At 42.4% G+C, this 13,768-nt stretch overlaps 1 long non-coding RNA gene across 1 annotated transcript; it reads left to right on the top strand.

Annotated features, from left to right (window-relative positions):
* The first annotated feature begins 3,171 nt into the window (after nucleotides 1-3,171).
* LOC144588755 (uncharacterized) lies at nucleotides 3,172-12,404 on the top strand. Its single transcript, XR_013544442.1, has 2 exons — nucleotides 3,172-3,247; nucleotides 11,314-12,404. It is a non-coding gene; the product is annotated as an uncharacterized LOC144588755 (long non-coding RNA).
* The last annotated feature ends 1,364 nt before the right edge of the window (nucleotides 12,405-13,768 follow it).

The raw sequence follows: 13,768 nt of genomic DNA, 5'->3' as shown, positions 1-13,768 counted from the left end.
GTAGATCCAAAAAATATTTACTGGTTAGATCAGCAGAGCTTAACTGGTTAACCAGCTTCATAACTAACTACATGACTGCCAACCTGACTAGATACATTGCTCTGACTGTCCACATCCTGGCTCCAGACTGTCTGACTACATTGCTAACTGACAGAGCTTAAAACTATAAACTAAGTTGCACATCATACACTATATGGGAGGCTTGGTTGCCTCCAAGAATGGTTTCCTCCCACCAGGAGCTCCATCAACACACATTACCGTTATTGTTTGTTAAGCCTTTCGCTTTGGTAGTTCTGTTTTATCACATGAAAAGTTCATAAGCTTCCCTGGAAGTTTATCTTGGGGTTGCTTGGTGAGAGATGAGTTTCTTTCCTACAAAGAGTGGGCCCAGCTTGACTAATCTTCCAGGTGTGCATGCCTGGAGGTATATTCTCAGGTGAATCTCAAGCCCAGCTGTATAAATGTAGTTTGTGTTATAGAACATGCTCCAAAATGGCATACAAAACAATCTGCCCTATGGAACCCAGGCTGCCTGATATATATATATTATGCTGTCTTCCCTAACCTGACACTTGGTATCAGCCACTCGCTTCAGATACAACAAGGGGAGAATCTGAAAGCACGTATCCTCCTTTGCATTGAACTAGATGACCACTTCCATTTGACTCTTCCGTAAAGTTTCCACACAGGCTGCACATTACAAGGACTCGTAAGGCCTTTTAAGAATTAGTGTCTGAGTTTGCTTCTTTTCTTTTTCTCTTATTACTCTTTTTTCCCCTTTCCCCGTTTCTTTGGAGTAAGCTTCTGGGCAGAATTTGTCTTGTTTGTATTGATCTTTGGCACATGACTCAAGGAGACAGTTCAGCTACCGAGCAGGCTGAGAAAAGGGCTCAAAATAAACACCTAAATAGTTGCCTATCAGCTCTCAGCACTGCCAAATGTTAAATTCCTTTGCATAACATCTGTGAAATATTTCTAGAAACCCAATATTTTGGGGTGTCCAATGCTACTGCCAGATATTGCAAACAGTCTTTCTCTCTCTCTCTCTCTCTCTCTCTCTCTCTCACACACACACACACACACACACACACACACACACAATCTGTCTCTCTCTGTGTGTATGATGTACTGTCAAGCCAAAACAAGAACCCTAATATAGCCTGAAAATGGGATTTACTTTACCTTGAAATAGGATGGTTTTTTTAATATCAATTATACCAGTTCCACCACCCCCAGTGATTTCCCACGGTTAAGCAGAGATATGAACCCAAGTCTCCTGAGTTCTACCCTTTCACTTTGCCCACTATACCACACTGGGAACTGTATGCATTGTCAAGGAAACGGAATCTGAGGCTGCACAAATCATGGGGAATAAAGGTGCTGTTGAGACTCTCTTGAATCTTCTTGCCTACATTGCTGTTAACCTCCATAGAGCTGTTATTCACATGTGCTGCTCAATAACACATCCCTTGTATACACAGAGTGGTGTTCCTAGCAACTACCCCACTACTGGAACAGCCCCTAAGAATTTTCATAGCCAAAAACCTCTTTAAAGCAAAAAAAGTGCTACTTATATACCACTTCATAGCATTTAAGCACTCACTGGGCTGATTACAATTTAATTAAGCAGGTGACACTTTGCCTTGCAGCAAGCTGGGTACTCAGTTGACTGACCTTGGAAGGATGGGAGGCTGAGTGAACCTCGAGCTGGCTACCTAGGATTGAACCTGTGTTGTGAGCAGAGTTTTGGCTGCAGTACTGCAGTTTAATCACTTGGCCTCGGGGCTCTGGTTACTTAACAGGATCTCGTTAAGTGCAACTGTGTAAGTTTTTCCTTTCCTTCAGCATGCTCTCCATCACACATTCAATGTTGAACAGATTGTAAAATTGGTCATGTGACTGGTTGTAAACCCAAATATGTGAACAGGAGCCAACAAGGGAGAGCTGCAGTTTCCTAAGTTCTTCACCAATTGGATTTGGTCCCTTGTTTGTGGCTGAATGATTCTTAGAAGTTTGGTGGGGCTTTCTTGAACAAGCATGGCGTTAGGAATTAGCATCTTTTGGCAACTGTCAAGGATTCAGGATGGCTTGAAATACTCTGAGTTTTTCCATCTAACAGGAAGAAGAAGAACCAGACCTACTGACAGACCTCAACATGACTTCTCTCTTCTCCCAATGTACCCCACAGACGTTGGGAGCACCGACTGGCTGTTTCTTGGTATTGATTGTGTGTGTATGTGTGTGTGAAATGTGTGTGTTGATGGGAATCAGGTGTATCAACTCAAGGGATCAAATATGGCTCCCCTTCCTCGCCTACTCAGCTTCACAGTAATCCTGTGAGTTAAAAGTAACTGGTCCAAGATCATTCAGTGAGACTTGTAGTTCAGGGAGGATTTCAACCTAGAAAGATCCAGTCCAACAACCTACAAAGCTCCAGTCCAACACTTTAAGAATCACAGCACAATCTTTCTCTCCACCCACCCTTTAACAAACAAGGAGAATGAACACATACTGGACAGTTCAGTTTTTTAGGTTCAGAAGTTGAGAGTTTGATTCCCCGTTGCGCCTCCTTGACAGGGTCCAGACTCAATTTATAGGGCCCCATCCAGCTCTGCAGTTCTAAGATATTAAAGATAGCAACAGAGTGGGGAAGGGTAAAATGGTTTACCAGAGAGCATCTTGCTAACAGCTCCCAGAGTTGGAGGTTAGGACCAATTTTGTTTTGTAAATGGGATTAGGCACAGTATATAATACAGTGGTGCCTTGCATAACGAGCGCACCGTTGAACGATGAATCCGCATTGCGATGCGGATTTCCCCATCGCTAATGCGAGGGCATGCTCACATTACAATGGGGGAACAGCTGTTCGGTGGTTCCAAAATGGCCACCGGACACCCAAAATGGCAGTCAGAACACCAAAAATGGCCACCGGAACACCAAAAATGGCAGCCGGGACACCCAAAATCGCCGCCAGAACATGGGAAAACATCGGAGAATGGTGAGTTTTGGGTTTCCCCGTTCCGCTTAACGATGTTTTCCCATAGTGAAGGTTAATCCGGAACGGATTAACCTCGCTATGCGGGACACCACTGTAATTAGAATCCAGTGATTTTCTTTTTCCTTTGAGCGAACAATATCCTCTGTTGTTCATACATACATTGTTTCTTTTCAGGTTCCTCGACACACTGAGCCTCCCTGTGGCCTTGGAATGTGAAGGATAGGAACGGAAATAAAGATAAACCAATAAGTACGTGAATAAGGTTCAGTTTTATATATTCACTCATGTCAAGTGATGAAACTGGTCCCATACTTATCATTTCAGGCTGCATGTGGTCTACTGTTTTGTCTTTATGTGTCTTGCATAATCAGGAACATTATGTTTGGCAGACTAGTTATACTTACTTTCTCCCTAAATGATCTCTCTCTTTTTTTCCCCAAGTGGAAATTTATTTATAGGATTTTTACCCCGCTCCTCTAGACCATGTCTACTCGGGGCGGCTTACAAAACAAAACAATGTAAAAATGTATAAAATCATAAAATTACAGATTACAGTTTCAATCAGAACAATTAATTTAAAGGATTGCCAAGATTAAATAGCATAACAAAGGAAAAAATAAGAAAGGCTTAGTTGCCTGGAGGGAAGGCCTGCTTGAATAGCCAAGTTTTTAACTGGCTTTTAAAGACACCCAGCGAGGGTGCCAGCCAAATTTCTGTTGGGAGGGTGTTCCACAGCCGAGGGGCCACTGCCGAGAAGGCCCGGTTTCTTGTTTTTTCCTTCCGGGCCTCTCTCGGCGTCAGACCCCTCAGCCATCCCTGCTGGCTATATCAGGGGATTCGGGTAGATCTGGGTGGGAAAAGACGATCTGCCAAATATTGAGGTCCCAAACCGTTTAGGGGTTTATAAGTGATCATTAGCACTTTGAAGTCAATGTGGAAACGGATGGGCAACTAATGCAAAGCAGCCAGAGTGGGGGAGATATGCTGGTGTTTTCTCACCCCACTAAGAATTCTGGCTGCTGCATTCTGGACCATCTGAAGTTTCCGCATCTGCTTCAAAGGCAGCCCCACGCAGAGTGCGTTACAATGGTCTAATCTCGAGATTACGAGCGCATGGACTAGAGTAGTGAGCCCCCCCCCTCAAGATATGGTCGCATCTGGGCAATCCGCCATAGATGAAAATAGGTGGAGCAGACCACAGACGCCACCTGGGTTTCCATGGTAAGCGCCGGGTCCAGATGTATCCCCAAGCTGTGGACCTCACTCTTTGCGGCAAGGGTCGTCCCCCAAAAAGAAAGGGAGTTGCCTATACCACTAGTGGAAGGACCACCCACCCTCAAAAAGGGAGTTGAGGGCTAGGGTAGGAAAATACTCAAATATGCAATCCTATTTCTCCATGTAGAAGTTCAGTGGGACTCCCTTGTTGGAATTGACCAAGCACAGCATTGGGAATTAGCATAATTCGGCAACTGCCAAGGATTCCATTCCTCCATGAGAAAGATCAAAGCAACTGCGTACAAGAAATAATCCTTTGCTAGTTGACATAGCCCTCAGTTGTCTTGTCCTACTATGACTAGCATTTGATCAACAGTAAGGATGAGACTCTAGAACCCAACTTTTTTTCCATTTCAAGTCAGCTGTGTTGGAAGTGACTGGGTGCTGGTCAGCTTATATCTGAACATGTGCATGTCTATGTATGAGGAAGAGCAGAGAGAGGAACTCCTCAGGTTTCATAGACTGCCCTTTATCTGTTGTGACCTGTGCTGAAATTCCTTTGACCTTAAACTGCTATTCTTAGGGTTACTGATATCACTTTCTTCTCACATCTCTCTCTCATTGCTCTAAAGAGGATACATTTTGTCTTTCGCATCTAACTTTGAACGGGGCAGCCATGGCTCCTGACATCTCCATCTGGGTTCTCTTAACCTCTTAATAAAAGTTTCTTATGTTCTTAGAAAGAAGTGTGGATGTGACCTTTTGACAAAAGAGGGAAGTCTGCTCAGGTAATTATGCCAAGTCTCAAATGGCTGAAATCCACAAGTTGACATTGCTCCAGTACTGCTGTGTGTATGTACTTTCCAACAAAATTGACCAGTTCCACCATTCAGCAGGTTGAAATGACTGCCACAGCTGAAAGAAGCTAGGGAGAAAGGCACTGCTGCCAAGTTTTAGTAGGACAGAGCTGAATGTCCCAATTTTCTTGTAACCCTCTAAGCTAACCAGGTGACCTCTGATGAAAGTGCCATCACAGTGGCGGTGGCAAAGAAAGACTCAATTCCCAAGCCTGTCCACTCTTGTTAGGATTGCAATTCATTGCTTCATTCTCATGAGTAAAAGTGAGAAACAACAAAAAATTTTCTCTCCACTTCTCCCTAATTTTTGACCTCCAGGAGAGTTTTTCCATTTGATTTTATCACCAGCTGTGCAAACTGTATAAACTGTGCAAATTCTAAAGAAGAAGAATGGTAGCTGCTGCATTGTTGCACAGTCTTCTGAAAATTACAAGAACTCTGTGGGTTGTTGGTGCCTTCTGAGCATCCAGCCAGTCCTTGTGTGCTTGTCAAGTGCTTGTGTGTTTTGCTTCAAAAGGAAGAGATACTGCTTTTGTACAGATACATTTTGTGCAAATGGCAGAAACCTCAACAAGAAAAAAAAATCTATCTTGTTTTCATGCTGGATGTAAGAAACACCACAGGCAAACTTTTCAGCTTGTCTCAATGTTTCAAGGCTGTTTGTTTTATGAAGAAGAAATAAGTTACCGAGGTTTGTTTACATCTCTGGTTTTTAACCCTCAAATGGGAGATGATCCTCGGCCTTGAATGGTAAACTGTTGTAAACCAGACAAACTATTTTGATCAGGATAGCACACCAACAGCAAAATTCACACAAACCATTCCATGAAAATTATAGCATGGCATCCGAGCATCAAACTGTCTTGTGATTAACACTTAAGTCTAATCTATACCCAAGCCATATAAGAAGATAAACCCAGGATGGATTCCTGGGAAGGTAAAAGAGAATAGACCGCATTTTTACCCAATACAGAAATAAAGAACAAAACCTCTTCAGGTAGAAAACGTATAGAGCAGGAAATAGCAAGGTTTAATAAATGGTTCCCAACCTTGGGTCCCAGAAGCCCTTGCCAGTAGAGCTAGTGATGAAGGCTTCCAGGCGTTGCAGTCTAAGAATGTCTGGGGACCTAAGGTTGCGAACCGCTGGTCTGGAAATCTTCTTTTGCATGTGCTAATTTCCTTATTTTCAAAAACTCTTCGTTAACAGAACACCATGTTAAACTGTTCTTCTACCCTATAGTCTAAAGTAACACAATCCACATGTCAGGCTTCTGTCACTTCATGTTCCTGCACATCTTGATTAATCCTTCGTTTGGACACCTCGGAAGTAATCTCATGGTTCCCAATGAGTGGTGGAAGACCTCTTCTTGCTGACCCTAGAGTTTTTTTATTTTTCAGCAGCTGATATTGTATTCACCCAGCATGTGGAGGGGTGCATCTTATTTGACAAGCAAGGGCTCCCCCTCCCATATTCCTTTTCTTCAAATAAGCTCGTCAAAACCTGCAGATTTTGACAGGGAATATTCCATAAACAACGAGTCAGTTTCTACTGCTGGTGACAGCAGAAATGTATATTCTCTAGGACTAGCTTGACGTTTTGAGGAAGGCACAGCAATATTAATGCACTGAGGCAGATATTTCATATAAATATTGGTAGATATACATAGGTATGTATGACGGAGATGGGAGGGAGGTTCGACAAATAGGAAAGACTTCTAAAAGCAGATTTCTGACTTTCTATTTGTTACTGTTATTTTTGATTAACCATTCACTGGGTTCTTGGGGTGATAAACTGGCAAAACTCCATGTGCAGTAGCTCAGCATTTCCTAGGAAATGGCTGAAATGCATAACAGAGGAGGGTGGGATGCAAAAGTTATAGGGTGAGTTCTCACTGAGTTCATCAGCCTCACTGTGCATCCTGGCATTTCCCACAATATATGAGGTAATTACTATGTTTTCTACTATGCATTATGACGTGATCCTAGTCCTCTGCATTGTGTGTGTGAAAGTGAGAGAAACCAAGAGAAAGGAGATGTGCGTGTTTTATTAGCTGATTATTAACATGGCTGCCTTGCCCTGCTTTAATGGCTGGTGCCATTAATCTCTGTAGCTGACTTCCAGCTCTACCCTTTCCTTCTCTTCCAACTCTTCACAGCCATAAATATTTCTGCTTGTATATTGCTGCTTAGAACTCTGTAAATCATCTTCGTCCCTCTGCCCACTCAGGAGCTCACTATTGATGATCTGAAGTCGAAAGAGCAAGTGCAGTGTACACACACACACACACATACACACAAAAAGAACAGCTGAATGGCACAAACATTTTCTTTTGACTTCCATGATTTCTGTTGGTGAAATTGCAGTCTTACATGCTTTAATGCTGAGGGTCAGTGGGAGGGAGGCCGCCCTGTTGTTTTTACCACTTTCCATCCATCCATCCATCCATCCATCCATCCATCCATCCATCCATCCATCCATCCATCCATCCATCCATCCATCCATCCATCCATCCATCCATCCATCCATCCATCCATTTTTACTTATTTATTTATTTATACCATACCTTTCTCCTTTAAAAGGACCCAAGGTGACTTACATTATTAAAAAGACACTATTTAAAGACAATATTCAAATATTTAAATTCTACCTTTGACTGGTAGAATTCTTCCCACCCCTGTAGTTGGATCAGTCCCTTCTTCCTGTTTTTTTTTGTGGGGGGAGCATTCCTTTGGGGTTGTTTGCTCTCTTCTGCATAACTATCTGTTGAGAAACAAGCACAAAGCCCCTCTCCAAAGCAAAAAAGCAAACTGTGCTGCTTATATCCTGCCCCATAGCACTTAAATCACTCTCCGGGTGGTTTACAGTTTAATTATGCAGGTTATACATTGATCCCCCCTCCAGCAAGAAGGATTCTCAATTTACGGACCTCAGAAGGATGGAAGATTGAGTGAACCTTGAGTTGGCTACCTGGGATTGAACCTGGGTTGTGAGCAGAGTTTTGGTTGCAGTATTGCAGTTTAACCACTGCACCACTAGGCCCCTATGCCAGGACTGCCATTTTTCTTTTCATTTTTTTGTTCTGGTTGCAACTACACCTGATAACTTCACTTTTCTCTTCTTAAGACATCTCTAGAATGATCACTTTTGATTCCAGAAGGGCTAGACTGGATGTCCCAAGATGTTGGTGAGGCTGGATTGAATCTCTTATGCTTCCTGTGTCTTCCCGCTCTGTGCTCTGTTAACAAAAAGAATAAGCAATTTCCTGATATCAAATATTTTCTTCTTCTTGCCAAAGCCCACTGGTGATGGCTAAACATTAGGCAGAACATCCCAACAGAAATAGCTGCTCAAAAGCGGAAGAGAATCTCATTCACTGGAGTGCTTTTTAAATAGAGATGGAATGATTATTTGCCAGCGATGCTTCTGGTGTTGATTACTGCCTTCACGGGGAAATGAATTAGAGGATCCTCTCCTCCGGTTCTATGGTTCTGTGATGCTATGATTCTGTATATGGCCAGGGTAGCCAAGGTGATCAGCCATGACAAAATTTCCCTCCAACACATCTGAAAGAGGCTTCCACGGTGATCAAAGGGGCCATGCTCACCAGCCATATTGTTCCTCAGAGTGCCAAACTCTGACCCATCTTCATTGACTCGAGCAGGCTAGATACAAGTTGCTAGTCTGCTCAGTACAGGGCCAAGAAGGTGGTCAGAACTTGGCACAGTTTCATTTTAAAAGGACTCGCTTTATTACTTCTCCACAGTCAGATTGGCTGTATTGTTATCACTTCTCCCTCCACGCAAATAATTCATTGCTTGAGTTGTGTTGCCATAGCCAATAAAACAATAATATACAGAGAAATACTTCCTGGTTTCCTCTAATGATCCAATTCAATAACTGTTCCTTGGAACTATTTATAAGAATACAAAACAGAATACTAAAGATTATTTCTCTTGCCACTTATAGTTGATGAGAGAATGGCATAAAATTCCTTTTAAAACCTTTCAAAATTCATTTCAAAGTAATTTTGAAGGTAACTATTTGTCACTCATTACACTTCACTAGTTTAATTATTATCTGTGAAGATTCACAGTCACCCAGGTGAGGGCATCTGGAACTTGCTTTATGAAGATTGTAAGATTTTTATTTATTTATTTATTTTATTTATTGTATTTATACCCCGCCTATCTAGTCATTTTGACCACTCTAGGCGGCTTACAACATAAGGATAACAAGTTCTAAAAAATTTATAACAATTAATTAATTAAATGATTCTATAAGATGGGAAAAATAAAATTAAATCAAAGAAAGAGAGAAAAAAAGGAAAGGGGATAGGAATTAACTGGAAGGGAAGGCCTGCCTATACATCCATGTTTTTAGCTGGTTCTTAAAAGTACCCAGCGAGGGTGCAGCGCGAATCTCCAGAGGTAGGTTATTCCAGAGACGAGGAGCCACCGCCGAGAAAGCCTGGTTTCTAGTTCTTTCTTTCCGGGCCTCCCTCAGCGTCAGGCTCCTCAGCCTCACCTGGCTCGTGCAGGTGACACGGGTAGAACTTGTTGGGAGTAAGCGTTCCACCAAGTATCGAGGTCCTAAACCGTTTAGGGCTTTATATGTAAGCATTAACACTTTGAAGTCAATGCGGAAACGGATGGTCAGCCAGTGCAGCATGGCCAGAGTAGGAGAGATACGTTGGTATTTTCTCACTCCAGTAAGGAGTCTGGCCGCCGCATTCTGCACCACTTGAAGTTTCCGCATCAGCTTCAAAGGAAGCCCCACGTAGAGCGCGTTACAGTAGTCTAATCTAGAAATTATGAGCGCATGTACTAAGGTAGTGAGCGCCCCCGTGTCTAGTTAAGGTCGCAGCTGGGCAATCCGCCAAAGGTGGAAAAAGGCGGTGTGGACTACCGATGCCACCTGCGTTTCCATGGTGAGCATCGGATCCAGGTGTACCCCCAGGCTGCGGACCCCACTCTTCACGGCCAAGGCCACCCCCTCAAACATGAGGGAGTTTCCCAAGCCACCATCCACAGGGCCACCCACCCTCAGTACTTCCGTCTTGTCCGGGTTCAGCCTCAGCCCGTTCTCCTGCATCCACTGCTGTACGGCCCCCAGGCAGTGCTGGAGGGACAGGACGGCATCACCTGCAGTTGGTGAAAAGGAAATATAGAGCTGGGTGTCATCAGCATATTGATGGCACGATGCTCCACATCCCCTGATGGCCCCACCCAGCGGCCTCATATAAATGTTAAACAGCATTGGGGAGATGATCGACCCCTGTGGAACCCCACAATTGAGACTCCATGGGACCGAAATAAGATGCTTTGATCACTACCTTGAAATGGAATGGCAGGGTATAAATGCAATTATTGTTTGACGTAATATACCTGTATAAGCAGATTGACATATAGGATAAACTTGGTTACAGCTCCTCCTTCACAGCTACCATTTTGCAGTGTACTACACACACAGCAGGACTACCATGTTTCGTATAGCACAAGCCTATGAGAAGACAATGCTTCTGAGTACGTACAGAGTCTCTTCCCACTGCCGTGAATCTCCAAATGACATGATTTCTACACCTGCAAACAGCAAGATTGCAATGTTTTTCAACTGTATTATCTTAAGGAACTGTTTCAAGCATTACTTTACCACTTAAATAGCCATGGCTGTTTTTATGGATGCAGGAGAAGAATATGTCAGCGGGTGCCTGATGAGATCAGCACCATCTCAGCAAAACTTGTGGCAATGCATTTTCAGGAAGTATCACAAGCTTGATAAGAACGCTAGCTGTCACATCTACAAAAAAGCTGACTTTTCCTTGAAAGAAGTTAGTGATTTTATTGTGACAAAGTACAGTAATGTTTGAGGACTCCTAAAACCTAATACATAAGGAAGGTCATGAATTCATATATAAGGAGAGGTGAATATCATACTCTATGTGCTAATGATGGATGGTGCTTCACTGTGTTATTCTATACAGCTAAGAAAACAGTAAATCATACAGTGTTCTTGCTCACCTTGCTGAGTTTGTAAAATGGATATTATGCTTCTCCCCAGCTGAAACACCCGATTAAGACAGCGAATTGCCAACTTACACAGATCCAGGGTTCCCAGAAACTAAGATGGCTTAGTTTGAATGAAAATGAAGTAAAGGGAATTGTACACTACAAGACTGCTCTTCTCAATCCTATGTGGTTGTGGTTTTTTTGTTGTTGGTTATTTGTTTGTTTTTTCATTTGTAGGAGACAATAGCCAGGAGAATTTGCATGGGTGAATTAGTACGTGCTGTCCATGGAGTCTCCCCTGCAAATACCTTCAAGCCTTTTTAAATGCATTTTACCCAGAGAGGCCCATGCATTAGCTACAGAGAGGCATTTGCTTTGAGTAGCACAGCACCAAGAGACTTGAGTTTGCCATTCTACCACTGCCGGACAGACCCCTACTATTTGGGGAAGCTGCTACTGTTCTGCCCACATATACATAGTTAACGTCTTCCTAAATGCCTGTTCCAAAGGGTCTTTGAGAATCACCTTTGTGATTTGGGAAGGAGCCAATGCTATGTCCAGTCATGTCAACTGACTGTTTAATAATATAATTTATTGTCATTGTAAGTATATACACAGTATACCATACAACGAAATTCACAATTAGCAGCCCGCCTAGCTATACACAGACCAATCTCAGCCCCTACTGCTGGCGTGAATGCAGTGACAGCACCGTGGAGTGACCAAGTGATGAGGAGCAGCAGCGGTCCTCATCTTCTTTTTGATTGGCCATGAGGGAGAGATAATCTTAGGACAATGGTCAACAATGAACAAAGAAGACTTGTAAGTGCAGAACCATCAGTAAAATACGTATGAGATCCATGTGTATATCCTTACTGTGTTGGTCACTGAGAAATGTTTGTACACATTTTTTTGGTTTAATTAAGTTGTGCCCAAGGAAGAAATCATGTGATGACTTCCCCCCTTTTTTCTTAACATTTTTATTATATTGTAATCCTTTTTCCCATAACATGTAATCTTTTAATTTGTAATAAAGCTTAACTTAAGGTAAAGGTTCCCCTTGACAATTTGTCCAGTCGTGTCCGACTCTAGGGGGCGGTGCTCATCTCCGTTTCCAACCCATAGAGCTAGCGTTTTGTCCAACTTACTCTCAGACTAAATCTAAATTGTAAGTTCTTTGATTTTATATTTCTCTGTTTTTATATATGTAAATTGTGTATATTTTAAATTGTTTCTATTTCTATGTTGTGAGCCGCCCAGAGTAGACCATGTCTAGATGGGCGGCATATAAATGCAATAAATAAATAAATAAATAATAAATAAATAAACTGTCCCGTTCCTTTTATGCTCTGTGTCAAGACATGCACCAAAGCTTTACCCAGTTAAGGAAGGGGTAGGCCAGCCTTTAGGTCTGGTTCCTTGTTTATTGAATCTCCAACATCCCAGCCACAGGCATAGTTCCTCCTTGTTGTATAAAAAATGAAAAGTGCTGGTGGCAGCAGTTCCAGCACTGAATAAATGGGCCATTCCTTTTAATCACAAAGAGTGAATTAAGGTGGGGGGGGGGGACATTCACATGAAGGAAGGTATAATATGCCTTCCATTCCTTCAACCACACCCCCTGAAGTGGGGAGAGTCTACAATAAAAGGTTAGTTTTTACATTTAGGAGCATAATACTCCCTGGATTAATTATCTGAATAGGCAGAGGGCCTCTTAGAGATTTTGGTGCAAAAATCAGGAGCAAAATATCAAGCGTGTTTGCTGCACTGTTAAAGAATGATGATACATTTTCAAGGGTATGAATTGTAGTGCTAGGAAATACATGGGACTGAAAGCATTCTAAGACTCTCAAAGGACTGGTATAGGAAAGTAGTCATAGGATCATACACAGTCATCCTGTTTAACCAGAACACTCACTCTTGTTGTTGTTGTTGTTGTTGTTGTTGTTGTTGTTGTTGTTGTTGTTGTTGTTGTTGTTGTTGTTGTTGTTGTTGTTGTTTTGTCAATGCAAGAAAGGATACTTCATTAATACTGAATATATTAGGCAGAGTAGAGCCCATCCATGTATAATAGATGACAAAAGAGATGCTATAGGTGTATTCCAGTGTTCACTAGTAAAACACTGGGCATGCTGTACCTTCTTCTCCTATGATCAGCAAATATTGAGGAAGCGAAACATTATTTCTTGCTGAGGCACTTAGCATCCAAAGTTCCTCACTCCCTTCCAGGCTTCATCCTCAAAAGCAGAAGGCACACCTCAAAGCCATACTGTTATATCAAAGAAGCAACATCAATCTCATGGAAGCAGCATCTGTACTCTGTGGGAATCCTCTTAGAGTTTACTCATTCAAATGTTGGAACCAACCTGATGGCCCATAGCAAGAATGCAGATGTTCTCTATGGAACTCCACCTTCTGATTCTCTACTAGCCACAGCAAAATATGCTTGATAGTGTAAACTGTGATTATTTATTAGATTTTTCCTCTATTCTTTCTATAAGGAAATTAGGGTAGCATACATCATTCCAAACTTTAATCATCACATGCTAATCTATGAGGTAGATTAAGCTGAGAGATAGCAACCACAGAACTGTCAAACTGAAAGCTTGGTGCATTAAGGGGAATTTGAATGCAGGGCTGCCTGGGTCTAGTCTAATGCTCTAGCCATTATACCACATGGGTTGCATCATGA

The sequence above is a fragment of the Pogona vitticeps genome, chromosome 4 (assembly GCF_051106095.1).
Source record: "Pogona vitticeps strain Pit_001003342236 chromosome 4, PviZW2.1, whole genome shotgun sequence".
Lineage (NCBI taxonomy): Eukaryota > Metazoa > Chordata > Lepidosauria > Squamata > Agamidae > Pogona > Pogona vitticeps.
Note: the sequence above shows the minus strand (reverse complement) of the source record. Positions and strands in the feature narration are given on the sequence as shown.